Below are 18,040 nucleotides of genomic sequence, written 5' to 3' on the forward strand. Positions count from 1 at the left end.
GTATTCAGTTTATATATTTTAGTAATATGTGTGTTCTGTAGGAATCAAACCCACAACCTAAGCATTGCTTATGCTACAGTATTATTGCTAATTTCCATGCCTTACGAGCTGTAATTCATCCTTGTGTTTTTATCTCTCACTTCTCTTTTTTTCATGACCTCCTATGCCAACTGAGCAACCTCACTTTTAAAAAGAATGACCTCTCAGAGTAGGCAGATGACATTCTCAAGCCTAACACAACTGACACCACTTTACACACACTCACAGAGAGAAAGGACAATGTCTCCCTTTCTGTCTCCCTTTTCTTTTATCTGTATAGTGTTGCTAAATATAGTGTTGTGCAGAGGGAGGACAGTGGGCTCATAATTAAAGTTTTCTGGCAGAGCAGATCATAGCTGTGTCTCATATTGATCCTCTCTTTTAAATGCGGCACTCTTTCACAATGCCAGAGAGTAATTCTTCAAAGAACCACAAACACACTGCGGCCATATCACACGCACTGGCCTCTAGAGCGGGAATAGGATGTCCATTCATCTGCCTTAAAGACAGAGAGGATGAGTGCACCTCTTTCGCTTTCATCTCACCATCCCAGCAGGCACTTCCAAAAAAGGGGTCTGAGTTTCCGGTCACACACACTCATGCACACAAACTGTAGTATTTAAATTAGTCACTAGAATAATCACACACAACAACACTGATATGATTATTATACATGTGGAAAAAAGCATGCACACACACACACACACACACACACACACACACACACACACACACACACACACACACACACACACAGGGGCCAGCCAGGGCTAATTAAAAGGCACTGAGGGTGTTAATGTGTTGTAATGCCGGTCTGACTGCCGGGTATTACAGGAGCTAGAGTCTGTGCAGCACAGAGCCTTTGAGAGCCTGCCAGTTCTCTTTCTTTCTGTCTCAACATATATTTCAGTTTATGCCACACTGAAATGAATCATTTTTGTTTTCTCAGTTACCACCTCATGTTGTTTTATCCTCCTGTAGCTGGTGAATGCCACATGGAGTGAAATGGGAGAGTTCAGTGAGTGTGTGCTTGTGTGAGAAAATACTGATAGCATATACTACTCCAAATTCTTGTGTATAGTGAGCCAAAGAGGCATGTCACTTTAAATCACACACAAGGCTCTAACCTTGTGCTTATTCTTAACACACATGTATGCATACATAAATTGCCCTGGAGTTAATATGACTGGGAACTGGCGAGGTCATTTAAAACAAAGAAGAATACTCATACTCATCCACAGCATGTATTACTTCAGCATGAATACCAGCATATTTGCCACAGGCACAACCAGCCATACAAGGAGATAGTGGGAGATGTTGTTTCACCCCATGCATGGTGAGGGTGATACTACACTTGCTTGTAGCATTTGCTCAGTGAGGTGGTACTTGATTCCCTGTTGACTTTTGTAACTCTGCTGCTGCATTTTACCTTGACCTGTAATTAGCCAGACAGACATAATTTGATTTTGTATTCATTCTGGAACAAAAATCTTATCAAACAGTCTTAGTTTTAGTGCTAGGTTAAGGGTTAGACTTACACCCTGTCTATAACGGACGACCATTCTGTGAATACGTTCACAAAAATTAACATTCTAAATGACATACAGATAGCACGGACCAATCAGTCAAGAGCTCAAGGCTATTGAGCAACAGTTAAATATGCGAATTAAACCGGGGAGAAATCCATTAGTACAAAACATACCTACTTATAATTATTAGGGCTGTGGATTTAATATCTGAAAATGTGTGCAATTAATCATGCCCCTTGACCATACATAAATTCTGTAGTAAGGAATTTTCCTAACATCGGAGTAATCCAAGCTTGAACCAGTCTGGACAGTGTTTCCCAAAAGCATCATAAGCCTAAGTAGATCATAGAAACCATTGGCACCAATGCTCTCTACGATCAACTTAATCTTGCGATGCTTCTGTGAAATGCAGCCCAGGCCATTCCTCATTGACTTTTCTCATAAACAAGGTGTTTCCGTCCGGCCACTGGATATTTTTTATTTTTGGCTCCATTCTTAGTAAACTCTAGATACCGTTGTGTGTGAAAATACCAGGAGCAGCAGTTACATAAAATACATATCAGCAGTTACTTAAACCATCCCATCTATAACCAACAATCATGCCATGGTTGAAATTACTGAGATCACTTTTTTTTTGGCCTACAAAAACATACTTATCAACCTGTTATTTCCCTCTGATTTTTGGGGTAGCTTGAGGTCATGGTTAGGGATAGGGTTAGGGCAATGATTGTTTGATAGAAATGCTGCCTCCAATGGTCAAAGTGGGAAGTGTTTTTTGAACGTAAGCTCATGTGTGAGCTCCAGTTTCTAGGTGAAATACTCACAGCGGGGTGCCAGAAGCAGGTTGTAAAGCAAATGGTTTTTAGCTGCAAAGGATGTAATCCAGTGAAGACCCCAACCCTAAACTTAACCATCAGTGGGAAAAAAAATAATCTTATATGGAAAATTTAACACCTAAGGAAAATCCCTGGTTTCCACACTGCTGATGCAGCCTGCTTCCTGCAAAAATTTCTGATGGGAGATTGTGTTTGTCAGTAAGTATGCATTATTGGACCAATGGCAGGGTAAAAGAACATTTGGAAGCAATATGCCTCCTTCCCATGTGATCATGTAAATTAATTTCTTTGCTGGTCAAGGCTGGCTTATGCAGTGCTAGTTTGTTGCTCGTCTAGCTGGCTGACCAGAATAGCTGTGCTGTTCTCCAGCAAAAATAGCTGGTGAAGCTAGTCAGGCTGCTATAAAGCTAGTGAAGAAGCTTGATGGGGACACCAGCACACCAGCATTTTAAACTGGTGACTTGCATCCAAAACACAACTTATGCTGATGACCAGTAAAGCTGGCCTTTTTTATCAAGGTAAATCCTGCTTGTAGAAGGACATGATAATGCACATTAGAAATGTCTATGAATGTCTGCACTCTTGTTTCAGACATTTTTGACTTTAGAGAGTTTGTAAATTACAAGCGCTTGCGTTTAATGTCTTTGCATTGTGTCATGTTGTTTTGATGGTTTTCCTTGACCTGTGATTCTCACTCCATTTGAGTACATGATCCTGGCTACAATCATCGCTAACTGCATTGTCCTGGCCCTGGAACAGCACCTTCCAGAAGGAGACAAGACACCTATGTCAGAGCGTTTGGTGAGTCCCAGTGGTGTTGGTGTGTCCTTGTTTCAGTTTATTGCAATACCAGAAGCTATTTATCTCAATAGGGACTAATTGATCTCTCAAATATATTATTTTTGTAATCTCTCTGTCTGTCCCTCTGTCTTTCTCTCTCACAGGAGGACACAGAACCCTACTTCATCGGCATGTTCTGCTTTGAATCAGGCATTAAGATCTTGGCTCTGGGCTTTGCCTTCCACAAGGGCTCTTACCTACGCAATGGCTGGAATGTCATGGACTTTGTAGTGGTTCTTACAGGGTGAGCTATAAACATAGTGGATTACACAAACATATCTGAACACTTCTGCGTATTTACACACAAACACTTTAAAATGGACATGTCAGTATTTTAAACATACAAGTAAGATCTTTGGAATATTCTATGCTGATAAATTCTGTTATAGACTGATGAAAAAGAAGCTATATGGGTAATGCTTGGTTTATTAGTTTAGTTTGTGTAGTTTCTGCATGTGCTTTTTTTCCATGCATATGTAGGTGTGTGTGTGTGTATGTGAGTGTAACTGCACGGCAGTTGATGTTGTGTTCTCCTGACCTAATGAGCTCATGGTGAGCCCAGATCAGAGCAGCACTGTGGATACAAGTGGTGAGGACACACTACAAATGTCACCAGAGAGAGAAATAGAGGAAGTGAGAGAGAGACAGGAAAAAAAGAGAAACAGGATGCTGTAGCAGAGCTTAAAGTTTTGGTATGTGGGTGTAACTGAGGAAGCCTGAGTGCATACTCCAGAAATTTGGGTGAAATTTTTGTTTAAAATTTGTTTTAGTCAAACTAAATTAATTAACGTATCTGTATTTTTTTTAACCAATGATGAAAATTCTGTATAAAACTCAGTTTGAAAATGTTTGGCAATATATTATACTTTTAGGTCATTTAGTTGCATAGAACCTGTTGTGAACAGGCCTTTTAAAAACGTGGCGTGGCCGAGCGACATTAGTGCAGAGCAAGGCTGGGGCGAATTTTCTCTTACAGCTGTTATTGGTTGTGGTGTTAGCTGTAGAGAAATAAAGCCTGAGCTAGAGCTGCAGTCGGAGAGAGACGCACAGAGCTGTGTATGTGTTTCTATGTTGAAGCGCCTGCTGAAAAGCGAACCTTTGTGTGTGTTATGATGCAGGAGGAGGCAGACAAGGGGTTGGATCTGTGCGCGGTTTTTATTATTTAAATAAACAAGAAGACAACGAGTAAAACAAAACACTGTGAACAAATAAAACATCCACGAGGGGATAAACAAAAATGTAAACATTAGAAACAAGAAAACCTCGAAGGAACACAAACTGGGGAAACAAGGCATAAACAGGAACAGCAAAACACTGGAGAAACATCCATAACAAACATTCATCCACGTAAAACGAACGACAAGGAGTGGAGAACAAACAGGGTTTATATACACAGACACAGGAGGAACACAAACGACAAACAGGTGCAAACGATGACACAATGATGGCAGTGATGAGAACCGGGAATTGTGGGAAGTGTAGTTTTTTTTAGACAAAGACAAGTGAAACATGGAGCAGACAACAAGGGAATCGTGACATAACCCCCTCCCTAAGGAGTGGCTTCCAGACGCTCCTGAAAAAGGAAAAAATGAAAAAAGGAATACCCCCAAAACAATTTAAAAAATAAAAGGGAACCGAGATCGTCCAAGGCTCGTTGCTCAAGGCAGGCATGGGGGTTGGCTTGCTGGCAGGTGGAGCAGGTGAAACAGGACGAGCCATGGACGACTGGAGGGTCACCACTGTGGGAGGAGAGGCAGGATCCTCCTCCACTACACTCACAGTGAATGGCGAGCCGCATGCCAGAAGCGTCTCCTCCACAAAATCGCAGAGCGTCCAGCCGCGCGTCGCCGGTGGCAACCACTCCTTGAGCGCACTGTTCAGGTTGGCCCGGAAAAACACCACCAGGGAGGAGTCAGGGAAGTCGGTGGCACTCGCAATCGCAAGAAAATCGCGGATGTGGTCTTCCACCGGACGGTTTCCCTGCATCAGGCTGAGCAGACGGCAGCTTGCTTGTAGAACCGCTAGATCCATTGTGGGTCGTTCGTTCTGTTATGATGCAGGAGGCAGTGTGTATTTATGTGGTGCTTAAAAGCACACCATTATGTGTGACACTGAAAAGTATTTTTTAATAAATGTCTTACGTGGATTGGCTCTCACTTCCTTTCTTTACAAGAGAGTTGAGGACCTTTGTCACAGTGATATATCTGCGATTCCAGAATACCTCATGTGCACCAGTTTACCATGTTGAATGTGCATCTGATAAGTTTCTCTAAACGTTTCTCTTAATGAGTGTTTCAATCCTTTCAGCTAGTATCACAGTAATGTTTACATAATCATAGATTTTTACATTTTTCATCCCAGTGAATTTCAAATTCATGTTTAATTAGACTTTTATTGTCCATACTGCCAACCCTCCTGGAGTCCATTGTATCCTCCTCTCCTCCAACATGCATGTTAACATCAGCCCTTCCCTCCTTCCTTTATTGGCATATCAGATTCACTCACTCATCCTGGTTAGTTTGTAATTTGGTGAACTAGGACTGAAAGCAGAGGTGCTAATCTGGCTCAGGCAGAGATTGCCACTTGACCTACAATCCACAAGCTTGAATTATCTTAACAGCATTTATGTTAGCATGATTGCTAACAATTATTTGTGATTGGTCTTATGTGCAGTTATTGGTAGTTTAACGCAAGGTGGGTGTTGTGAATAATGTGCAGGAGGTATGTTGCAAAAGCACTTATCATGTGACATACTCTGTAACATCAGCCATGAATTTACTCCAGCTCTGTCATATTCTGAGTTGAAACACATGTAGTTTACATTCATTTATATTTATGCATTTGGCAGACATTTTTATCCAAATCGACTTACAGTGCATTCAAGGTATACATTTGATAATTTGGTGTTTTCCCTGGGAATCAGGGAACTTAGCATTGCTAGTGCCATGCTCTACCAGTTGAGCTACATGAACCTCAGCTTTGGTTTGAATAGTAGATATCAGTGTGTTTTTCTGAAAATGCATGAACATGGTTCTTTATGTGTTTGTGTGTGTATGTGGTAATTTTGTATTGTCATTTAAATTGTACTCTTAAAGAAGAATTACCATGGTAACCACAGATGCCACCAAATAGTATATTTACATTAGTTATTGTTATTGTAATAAAATTATATCCTATTTTAAAGGTGTGTTCTGTATTTTTGCTCATTAAAAAGTTTTACCTATAAATAAAGTGGTCATGACTGACTGCGAATCGCTCATTTCTGGCATTGATACAAGGCGACTGTCACACAGCACAATGAAAACAAAAAATTATTGCGTGCACCTTAAATGTAATATGTTTTTCTTCAGTATTAACAAAATTTGTAGTAATTGTACTTTGGCAGAAACTAGCTTTTAGGTGGAAGCCTACCACAGTGAATTATTGTAAGGATACAAGCATAGGCATTTAACGGTATGTTGGTATACCTTTTCTTCTGTGTGTGTGAGTATTTGTGTGTTTACAGTATAGTGTGTGTGTGTGTGTGTGTGTGTGTGTGTGTGTGTGTGTGTGTGTATGTATGTGGGTGGGTTTGGGTGGTTTACGAGGAAATGTTTATAGGTTACTAACTGGTAATTACAAGGGTATTATGGTATAAATGTGGTTTATGAGGACATTTCTAGTGTCCCCTAATTCAAATTTTATGCTTAAAAAACATACTAAACAATGTTTTTTTGAAAATGTAAAAATGCAGAAAGTTTGTTGTGAGGGTTAGGTTTAGGGATAGTTTTAGGTTAAGGGGATATCATCTATAGTTTGTACAGTATAGAAATCATTATGTCTCTCTAGAGTCCTCATAAGGATAACCACACCTGTGTGTGCGTGTGTGTACACAAAGAATGAGCATGCGTTCTCTTCTCTGATCTTTGAGAGACCGTGTATGTGCAAATGGGTCAGAGGGTGTGTTGGCTGCAGTAGGGAGGAGAGAGATAGCTGTGTTTGCCTGCTGCAGCCATTTTCTCTCTACTGGCTCCATTCTGAGTCTTCATGTGCCCTTGTGCCAGTAAGTGGAACTGGTTGAGCAGTTGTCCTGTTTAACAGCTAAAAATGTATGTGTACTTATGAGTCCTAGTTGAAAGATTCTGATGGAAAACTAATATTTCATAGAAAGAGAAGGGAGCGAGTAAGTAACAATGAAGGAGACAATTTGATGGAATGAATTGCAGCGTGATCTTGCATTTGTCTTCCATGTCTTAGCAAAGAGAGGGAAGAATGCAACTGGAGAAGAAATTGGTTGGAAACAAGCAGTGGCTTGTGAGAGAGAGAGAGTTAGAGAGAGTGAGAGAGGTGAAGCTGAGCAAGCCAATGATAGCAGTCTGTGCAGGAGCTGCTGCAGTAACCTGTTTTTCACTACTGCAGATGATCAATCATCCAGCAAATACACAAGAAGTCTCTCTCTCTCTCCCCCTCTCTCTCTCTATCTCAAACACACAGACTGCATACACACACGCATTTGTTTTTCTATCATGGTAGGGACTCTCCGTGGACTTCTATTGTTTTAATACTAAGCTAGTTATGTTTCCTCCATCCCCACCCCAAAGCCTAAACGTAACTTTGTCAGAAACCTTTTTGTAGTTGTGCAATGTCAATGTGTGTGTGTGTGTGTCTACTGTATATTACCTTGTGTGGTTGGATGTTGCGTGGATGCACAGACAAAAAGGACACTGCAATAGTCCTCCAAGCCTTCAGAGATGCAAACACGTGAGAACCATTTGAGGAACTGATTGTGTGTGTCTGTGTGAATCTGTTTTTTACATGTGTGTGTGTGTATATGTACTCTATGTGTGTGTTTCTCTATTGTCCCCATACATCTTTTTAATCATGCACATCTTGTAGAATGTTTTAGATTGCACAGTATCTAAACATTTATGATTTTGTCCATACATATATTGATATTGCACGCTGTGACTATAATGCTTGATATTTTTAAAAAAATAGCTTATAGTGGATTGGACAGATTTCAAACCAAGTGAATGCTATATATTTACTTATAAATACATCAGACCCCTCCTATGGCATTGTTAGTGCAGAGATGCTTTGATTCTATCAATGAGGAATGGCTCTTGTTCCCATGGAAACAGTTATGAATGAGAAGGGCCCAGTAACCGTAGAAACTGTCTGAATGAGGAATTGCTGGTTGCTATGGGGATATGGTGTATTGTGAGGAAGTCTGTAGTTAGAGGCAGCTGGGAGGCATCCTCATCAGCTTTCTAAACAAACTGCTCCACCGCTGTGACAGTATCAATAGATTAAATGGTACCTAAATGGTAGCGGTTTGGCTAGTAGCAGCATTAACCAACTTGCAAGAATGAAAGAGAATAGGAGACTCAACATTTATATCCAACTGCCACTAACATATTCTCCTGTCTGTATAAAAGTACTGAAACCACTCACCAGGCTATTATCTGATTGGCAGAGTCTTTGAACCCACAATGTAAAAATGTGGCATTTGAGGAACCCCAAATGGAGCCTCAAGTATCTTCTAATTTGTTTCAGTGGACATTCTGGTTTTCTTGAGGTTTTCAAGTCATTCTCCTGCTGTTTTACTCCTTACTTTTTCTCTCAATCCCAACCGTACAAACACTCTCAGTGTGTGACCAGAATTGTGGTGAGATAATTTGACAGATATCTCCCAGTGGGCTGTCCTCTGTCAGTGCAGTGTAAACACCTGTGAGTCTCTCTCTTTAGCTCAGAAACCTAATCTGCCAGGTTATTTGGGGGGCTCCACTAGGGTTCCCCTTTTAAACCTCCTAAACTCAAAACAGCAAGGCCATCTCTCTTGGGAACATCCAGTTTAATGGAGGAATGAGACACTTTCTATGCCATTATAACAGAGAATTTTCTCTACAAAATAACTACAACATTAACACTTTCATTCGTTTTTATTTTATTTTTGGTCTTTTAGCCATTTTTTAAAGTAAAGGTTTGGATAGTAGAAAGGGGACATAAAATGTTGAGGAGAGTATCATCAAATGATGCGAGCTGGATTCCTACCTCCCTATCCTAAACCTTAAACGTAAATCTAACCGATAGTGTAATAAAAAGCAAATGTGAGAAAAACCACAATTGCTGAAGCAACCATGTCATTTTGTGGTGTTTCTATTACACTTTCAGCTCACGTGTCAACTTGCATAATCTTGGACCTACTGATGGCTCAGGTGGTAGAGCGGGTTGGCTGCTAATCGCAGGGTTGGCAGTTCGATTCTCGGCCCACATGACTCCACATGCCGAAGTGTCCTTGGGCAAGACACTGAACACCAAGTTGCTCTCAATGGCAGGCTAGCGCCTTGGTGTGTGAGTGTGAATGTGTGGATGAATGGGACACAGTGTAAAGTGCTTTGGTAACCTCTAAGGTTAAAAAAGGTGCTATATAAGTGCAGAACATTTACCATTTTTTAGCAGAAGCCATTTTAATGCAATTATCAATGGTGTTACTACAGTAATATCGTGTTAATATAGTAACCATGTTTAATTTTGTGGTTACTATGACCAGGTTACCACAAAATACCATTATGAAACTATGGTTACTGTAGTAAAATCATGGTTAATTTTTGTAAGGTAAGGTTAGGGTTAAGTTTGGCCCTGATTATGCAAAACTGTCTGATTCCATTCAGTGCAAGTCATCAGAATAAGGTAAATGCCATGTCTATTGTAATCTATTGTGCTGTAGGTGTTTTTGGTTTAGTGTTAAAACTGGATGATATCAACATTGAACATTTGAAGATGAATTCCATGTAGGGATACTGTTTTTTAGTTGGTAGATCTTATTGTGTTGGTCATTTAAAAGTAGATCATCATGCGAAAAAGTGTATGCACCCCTGGTGTAGGGTGTCTGTGGGACTCTAAATAAACACAATGAACATGCTGCAGTGATATCACTGTACTGTATGTTAGTACTTAATTAGGGGTGTGACATTTGCAGCACTTATGAGATTGTAGTTCATTTCCTTATAAAAAATTATGATAAAGCTGAATTGTGAAACTTTTTTTATTTTAAAATACTTTCTCATATCTTTTTCAACAGATGACTATTTTCTAAAATTTGTAAAAATTACTATTTGTTTTTAAGCGACCTGTCCATCCTGAAACAACATTATTGACTCAACCAATGGTGTGAGTATGGGCGGGGCTTTCTGATGGGGGGATTTTTCGGAAGACTATTTGAAAGCAGTGTTTTTGCATTTCTGTTTGGTGGTGATAGTGGTGCTGAAATTACACACTTCAGCTTTAAGTATATGTCTTTTACCGTTGTCATTTTTATTTATTTTTTTATGTACGTTTTGCTATCAATCAATGTTTTTAATGTTTTGATTAATCTCTGAGCTGTTTGTTTGGTCCATGTTTTGTTTCAAAAACTTATATATATATATATATATATATATATATATATAGTGAGTGAGTGATTGAAACAGAAAGAGAAAGTGTTGTATAATAAGTCAGGTACAGCTGACAGTGGTAGGTCATAGACTGAAGGTCTATAAATAGGCAAGGAGAGATGGGAATAAATCAACCAGTCAGCATCTTGCTCTCACTCTCATTCAACTCCACCCCTCTCTCTGTTCCCTCTTCCTCCTCCAACTCCCTCTGGCTCTCTTTCTTTGCCTCCTCATTTCTTGCTCTGTCCACTCTCTACTTCTTTTCTCCCCTTTCTTTCTCATTTTGCTTTCTATCCATTCCCTTTTATTTATAATTAAGTTTGTTTATTTCAGGTATAGTTCCCCCAAAAATGATAATTCTCTCATCATTTACTCACCATTTTGTCGTCTCAAACTTTCTTTCTTCAGCAGAACACAAACAAAGATATTTTAATGGAGATATAGTGTCTGTTTGTCCAGGCAATGCATGTGAATGGTGACCAAATGTAATCTCCAAAAAGCACATAAAGGCAACATAAAACTTATCCATCAATATTCAGTGGTTTAATTCATGTCTTTTGAAACGATCCAATTGGTTTTTGGTGAGAACAGACCAAAATGTAACTCCTTTTGCAGTCTCTTCCCAGTTTAGTTTTGCACAGACTTCCCAGTTCCATTTAGCGCTCTTCACATACATCAAGAGAGACTTCATATCTCCATTAAAATTGTTTTGTTTGTGTTACATAGAAGAATGAAAGTCATACGAGTTGGTGACAACATAATTGTGAGTAAATTATCCTGTTTACATGCACACCAAAATGCTGATTATTCTCTAAAATCAGCTTATTTAAAAAATCTGACAAGCAAGACTCTCACGTTTTTCTCTACTGTTGACGTCAAAATGCGAAGAGGCGTGCGCTCAACACATGCTCACACTGGATGAGCCAGTAAGAACACCAGGTAAAGTGTTTACATAGCATGCGAAATCGGCTTAATGGGCAAAAATCTACCCATGTCGATCAGGCTATTCATAAGCCATTTATGATCTTTACTCCGATAAAGGAATGCAGTTTATTGCAGTTTACATGACTGCATGTTTTGTTGGCTTATTAAGTATAATCTGTGTAAGAACGTGCATGTAAACTGGCTCAAAGATGAGAGAATTATAATTTTTGTGTGAACTATTTATTTAATTATAAATAAGTACATTTTACTGCATAGTTTAAAGAATTAGAGGCACAAATCCCATGTTTTTGTGAGAACTATTTGATATGTGTTAGCTAAACGATAAATATCAAATTAACCTAGTGTGAAAGGTAGCACATCAAGTGTCTCTATCTCTGCCAGAAATGTATCTCTGATTTAAAATGGTGATTTGGGCCTGTCCAGTCCATCAGGCCTTGGCCTTTTACATCTGTATCCAACAAATAAAATAATACAACAACGTCATAATTTTTTTATTCTCACATAATCTATTAACTGATAATCAATTCACCCTAATAAAAAAATTATAATTAGCTCATTTAGATTTTCACAATTTAATATCTATTCCCACATCTTTAAAATTGTGACACCCAAGAATTCAAGCAATATAGCCTTTTTTTTATTGTATAACTTTTGTCTGTTTATTTTTTATGTTTATTTTATGTGTATTGCTGGAAAATAGGAAAATCACTCCAATCATGCCTTTAAACTGAACATACTGGAGATGAATTCCAAATTTTGGTAACAGGGTTGCAAAATTGCAAACCTTATAGAAAATAAATAAATCATAATAGCTCATATTTGGACCTCCTGGGTTAATAATCACTCTTTTCTAAAGGTTAAGTAAATTTTTATTTTTTATTTTATTTATTTATTTTTTTAAGTGCTTAAGCCCTATACTCTGTACCCTGTTCATAGAAAGTAAAGTACTAGTCTTTCCTCACCATCTTTTATACTGTAGGTGCCTGTCTCTTTAGTTCTAGTGAAACGGAACAGAGGATTGTGGCAGTAGTTTTGGACAGGTTGAAATGTCTCAGGGGTCATGTTCCTATGTTGAGTTAAATGAAAATGCCTCTCTTTAATATGTCAGCTGTACTATCTTGAAAAACAGGTTGTACATGGTGTTAAATAAAAAGTTAAATTTCACTACCACATCTGTGTGAATGCTACAAGTTTGGAGAATGTTGATTAAAATTCCTTTGTCATATATTTTACTATCAGCAGTGCTGTATTGATTTGGTTGGATTCACGTCTTTGTTCTCCTCTGCATGTTATCACTAAAGAGAATCGGTTTTCGGTGACTTTCCAGCACAAATAAAGGTCACATGAATACAAAGCAGCAGTACTCACATTTATCTCTATTCTCCTTCCATGGACTTTGACATTCACTCTGTGGGGGGGACAGGCAGTGTGTGCCATCCTCTCTAAAAACATTAGTGTCCACAGTATATTTTCTTTTTGACCATAGGATATACTGTATTGTTGATGACTGAGAAGCAGATTTTGCCTTCCTGGTAGTACAATAGCATCTATCATTAAACGTTAAAGGAATAGTTTTTTAAAAATTGCTCACCCTCATTTCATTCCAAACCTGTATGACTTTCTTATACGGAACACAAAAGATGTTTTAATGAAGATTCCCCTCCATCTCTTCAATTCGGTGGCAGTGGGTACATGGTAGTGTCTCACTTTAAAGCTTAAAAAAGGACCCCAAAGTATTCTTAAAGTAGTTTCACTGAAAGCACCAATTGTTGAGTCAAATAAAAAAAAAAAAGCTACCCCACTGTCTTAAAAGTTTGAGTTAACTTGACAAAAAAATCCTTAAAGTGAAGTTAGCCTTTAAAAAAAAAAAAAAGATGAAATTATTTCCTAGATTTCCTAGTTCAGGTAACAAAAGTTTTGTTGTAACAACAAGAGCAACAATGTCAACTTGATAAAACATTTTGTTGTTTCAACATAATAAAATTTGTTGTTTAAATTTTAGTGAATGTCTTAAAATTATGCTTTAAGATGACAAAAAAGATTTTTGTTAACTTTGTCTTTTCTTCAACATTTTTAATAAAAACGCAATTCCAAAAAAGTTGGGACAGTATGAAAAATGCTAATAAAAGCATACGGGAGTGATTTGTCAATTATATTCGCCATTGACAGTTGCACATTATAAGATGTTTTACATGTGTAATTCATAGTTTTTTATGTACAGTGATTTCAAATCAGATGATTGCAATACACTCTAAAAAAGTTGAGAAAGGGGCAGTTTATGACTAATAACAATTTGACGAGTTAAAATAACAAGGCTATGTGAAACAGGAGATATTAAACAGGTGATGCAATCGTGTCAAAGTATAGAAGCAGCCTCCAAAAACAGCCTAGTTCTTCAAGAGCAAGGATCATTCAAGACTTAACAATTTGCCAACAGATGCTTCAGCAAATAATCCAGCACATTGAGAAGAATTTACTCCAAAGACAAATTGGAAGGATTTTGGGTATTTCACCCTCCACAGTGCACAATGTAGTTCAAAGTTTCAAGGAATCTGGTCAAATCTCGGTTCTTAAAGGGCAAGACGAAAACCATTTCTGAATGCACGTGATCTCTGATCCCTCAAACGTCACTGTCTTAAAAAACATCATTCATCTGTTATGGATTTCATGAACATGGGCTTTGTGATAACTTTAGCAAACCTTTGTTAGTCAACACCACTGGAAAGTAGAACAGTGTAACTGTGTTTTTTGTTTCAACGAGCCACACTTCAAATAGTTTTTGAAAAACACAGCCATTGTGTTATCCGCGCCAAAGAGGAAAAGGACTATCCAAGCTCTTATCAGCGTCAGGTCCAAAAGCCAGTGTCTGTATGGGCCAGGGGTGTGTCAGTGCCCATGACATGGGTATCTCGCATATCTCTGAGGGCACCATTAATGCAGACAGATATGTAAAAATGTTGAAGCAACATAAACTGCCATCCAACACCATCTTTTCCAGGGATGTCCCTGCATTTTCTTGCAGGACCGCTTCAAACAACATACCGGCCGAATAAGCAGAGAGTGTGGGTGCTAGATTGGCCTGCCAGCAGTCCTGACCATCTCCAATTGAGAATGTGTGGTGCATTATGAAGCGCACAATTCAGCAATGAAAACCCCGTACAATTGTGCTGCTGAGGATCTGCATAATGGATGAAGGGGGGAAAATTCCACTTTATAAACTTAACAAACTTGTGTCTTCAGTGCCTACATGCTTAATAAGTGTTATTAGGGTGTTATTAGTTTCGCAGTGGTAAACACTTGACTGTCCCAACTTTTTTGGAGTGTGTTGCAATAATCTGGTTTGAAATTACTGTACATTAAAAAAAAAAACAATTTATTGTAGTTTTTTGTTGTATTATCTTGAGCAGTAAGAAATGAGCAGAACGCACAACAAAATGCATTCATGTGTCATAGTCCAAATCTTCCGAAGGCAAAGAGTATGATAGGTTTTTAGTGAAAAACAAACCTGAATTTGAACCTTGACTAAACCTGGAATTTAAGTCTTTTTTCAGCAAAGATCTTGAATTCTGTTGCATGTTCATGAATGCTATGAGAGAATCTCGTACACAGTGGGACATGAAATTTAAGCTTTGAAGTGAGCCACTATTCAATGCCATATTGAAAAGATAGAGGGCTTCATTAAGACATCTTGTTTTGTGTTCTGCACAAGAAGAAAAGTTTTAATGGTCTAAAATGACATGAGGGTGAGTAAATTATGACAGAATTTTCATTCTTGAAATAATTCTGTTTGGTGTTACTAGTACACACGTTTCTTCATGTGTTACTAGTTTCTGCCTTTTCTTTTCTCAAGCACAAAGAAAAACCTTGTATTACAAGGACGACTGTTTAACCATGTCTGACTTTGCATTTTTTGGTCTGCCACATCATAATTTCTTATTAATTTCTTATCTTTCCAGAATCCTCTCCACAGTGGGGTCAGACTTTGACTTGAGGACATTGCGTGCTGTTCGAGTGTTGAGACCTCTCAAACTTGTGTCTGGGATACCCAGTGAGTAACAAGGAGTGAATGCCACAGAATATAAAGAATGACTTGATTGTAGAGCTGAGTTTTACAACCATGACTTATTCAGATGATAAACTATGTTTAAAGTGTGTGATAATCTGTGTTGGGTAAATTACTCAAACTAATCCACTACAATCCACTTATTTCTCTTCTATTGCACTCAAATTACTTTACTGATTACTTAATGGAAAAAGTAATTACATTACTAAATATTTTAAAATTATTTTCACAGAAAGGTTTTTGACTTTCCGCTCAAAAAATTCAAAATAATGTCTGTAATTCCACGTCCATGTCATTGTTGCAGGCAAGTCATACACTAAGCATCACACATTTCTCCCTTACTTATTTAACTTCAGCTGTCACAGAATTGTAAACAGATGTACATATGAACATAATTCATGTTTTAAATGTACAGTTTTCTACTTACACTGTAAAAAGTGGTGACCTGCAACTGTTACGTTAAGGGCCTATTTCGACCTGACCTAACCCTTAAAATTAGTTTTGCTGATTATATTGTATACTGTATTCAGGTGCATACGGTAAAGTTGAATAATATTTTAGACTTGAATCAAACCAGTTAATTTAGATGTTAACACATTTTTTTGTGTATATAATATTTTAGAAATATGTGTAACCCAAGTAAGGTAAAGTACTTTAATTCCATTAATTAACTTAATTGAAAGTCAGTAACTGTAATATGATTTCAAGAATTGTAAATATAAATCTGTTAAAATACTTTTTGACTAATATTTTGTAATCAGATTAAACCCAAAACTGGTTGCAATGGACAGTTTGTGCCATGCACTCAGATTTTGGCTTGTGCTTTGTTACAAACTAGCTTTGTATAACTATTAATTTGTATGATACAAAAAATTTGACTCTGTCAATGTGCTTAACCTCCAGGCTTGCAGGTGGTTCTCAAATCCATTATGAAGGCCATGATTCCTCTGCTTCAGATTGGTCTGCTGCTCTTCTTTGCCATCCTCATGTTCGCCATCATCGGTCTGGAGTTCTACATAGGCAAATTTCACAAAACTTGCTATGACATCATCACTGGTAGGCCTTTCTCTTTCCTGGATTTCCATGATCTGAACTCAACACTGTGAACTGTACCAAGTTGAAATGTTCCTTTAAAATCTCACACTCTTTCCATTCCTTTCTCTCTGTCTGTTAGACGAGATACGGGAGGAGACTCCGTGCGGGACTGAAACTCCCTCTCGACTATGTCCTAATGGAACAACCTGTAAAGAGTACTGGATAGGACCAAACTATGGTATTACCCAGTTTGACAACATCCTATTTGCAGTGCTCACAGTCTTCCAGTGCATCACCATGGAGGGCTGGACTGACCTGCTGTACTATGTAAGTCACACTGCAACATGTTCCATTGACTCTATGAGGTCTTCTGTTGCATTAAAGCAGTGGTTCTCAACTGGTGGCTCGTATCCCAAAAGATAGGTCGCAGGTCTGTTCTGCTAAAGTTGCAGACAGCAGGAGAAAAGCAGTACTTAAAGGGTTAGTTCTCCCAAAAATGAAAATGATCCAATAATTTACTCACCCTCAAGCCATCCTAGTTGTATATGACTTTCTTCTTTCAGCCAAACACAATCTGTTGTTATATAAAAAATTATCCTGGCTCTTCCAAACTTTATAATCAGAAAGAATGGTACCTTGGATTTTTAAACCCAAAAAAGCACATCCATCCATCCATCCATCCATCAAAAAAGTAATCCATACGGCACCAGGTGGTTAATAAAGGCCTTCTGAAGCGAAGCAATGAGTTTTTGCATGAAAAATATCCATATTTATAACTTTATAAACTATAATCACTTGCTTCCAGTAACAGCCGTCTGCACGTTCACAAAAGAGTCAAGTTCCGGCATATGACGTAGGCGTAGTGTAAGCTCCGGTGAGAAATGACAAACGCTGAAGCGCAGAGGATGGAGGAAGCCAGTAAACATGTGGACGGCCTTTACCAGAAGCCAGTGATTATAGTTTATAAAGTTATAAATATGGATATTTTTCTTACAAAAATGCATTGTTTCGAATCAGAAGGCCATTATTACATGGTAAATGGTAAATGGTCTGCGCTTATATAGCGCCTTTTTAACCTTTACGGTATTCAAAGTGCTTTACACTGTGACTCATTCACCCATTCACACACCAATGACGGCAGAGCTGCCATGCAAGGCGCTAGCCTGCCATTGGGAGTAACTTGGGGTTCAGTGTCTTGCCCAAGGACACTTCGGCACGTTGAGTCATGTGGGCCAGGAATCGAACCACCAACCCTGCGATTAGTGGCCGACCCGCTCTTTATCTTGAGCTTGGAAGCGCCAGGATATTTTTTAATATAACTCTTTATAACACAAAGAT

At 38.4% G+C, this 18,040-nt stretch overlaps 1 pseudogene; it reads left to right on the forward strand.

Moving 5' to 3' along the window:
* Window positions 1–18,040, forward strand: part of LOC127652866 (voltage-dependent P/Q-type calcium channel subunit alpha-1A-like) — a 120,718-nt pseudogene that overhangs the window by 20,559 nt on the left and 82,119 nt on the right.

Source organism: Xyrauchen texanus, chromosome 12, assembly GCF_025860055.1.
Source record: "Xyrauchen texanus isolate HMW12.3.18 chromosome 12, RBS_HiC_50CHRs, whole genome shotgun sequence".
Lineage (NCBI taxonomy): Eukaryota > Metazoa > Chordata > Actinopteri > Cypriniformes > Catostomidae > Xyrauchen > Xyrauchen texanus.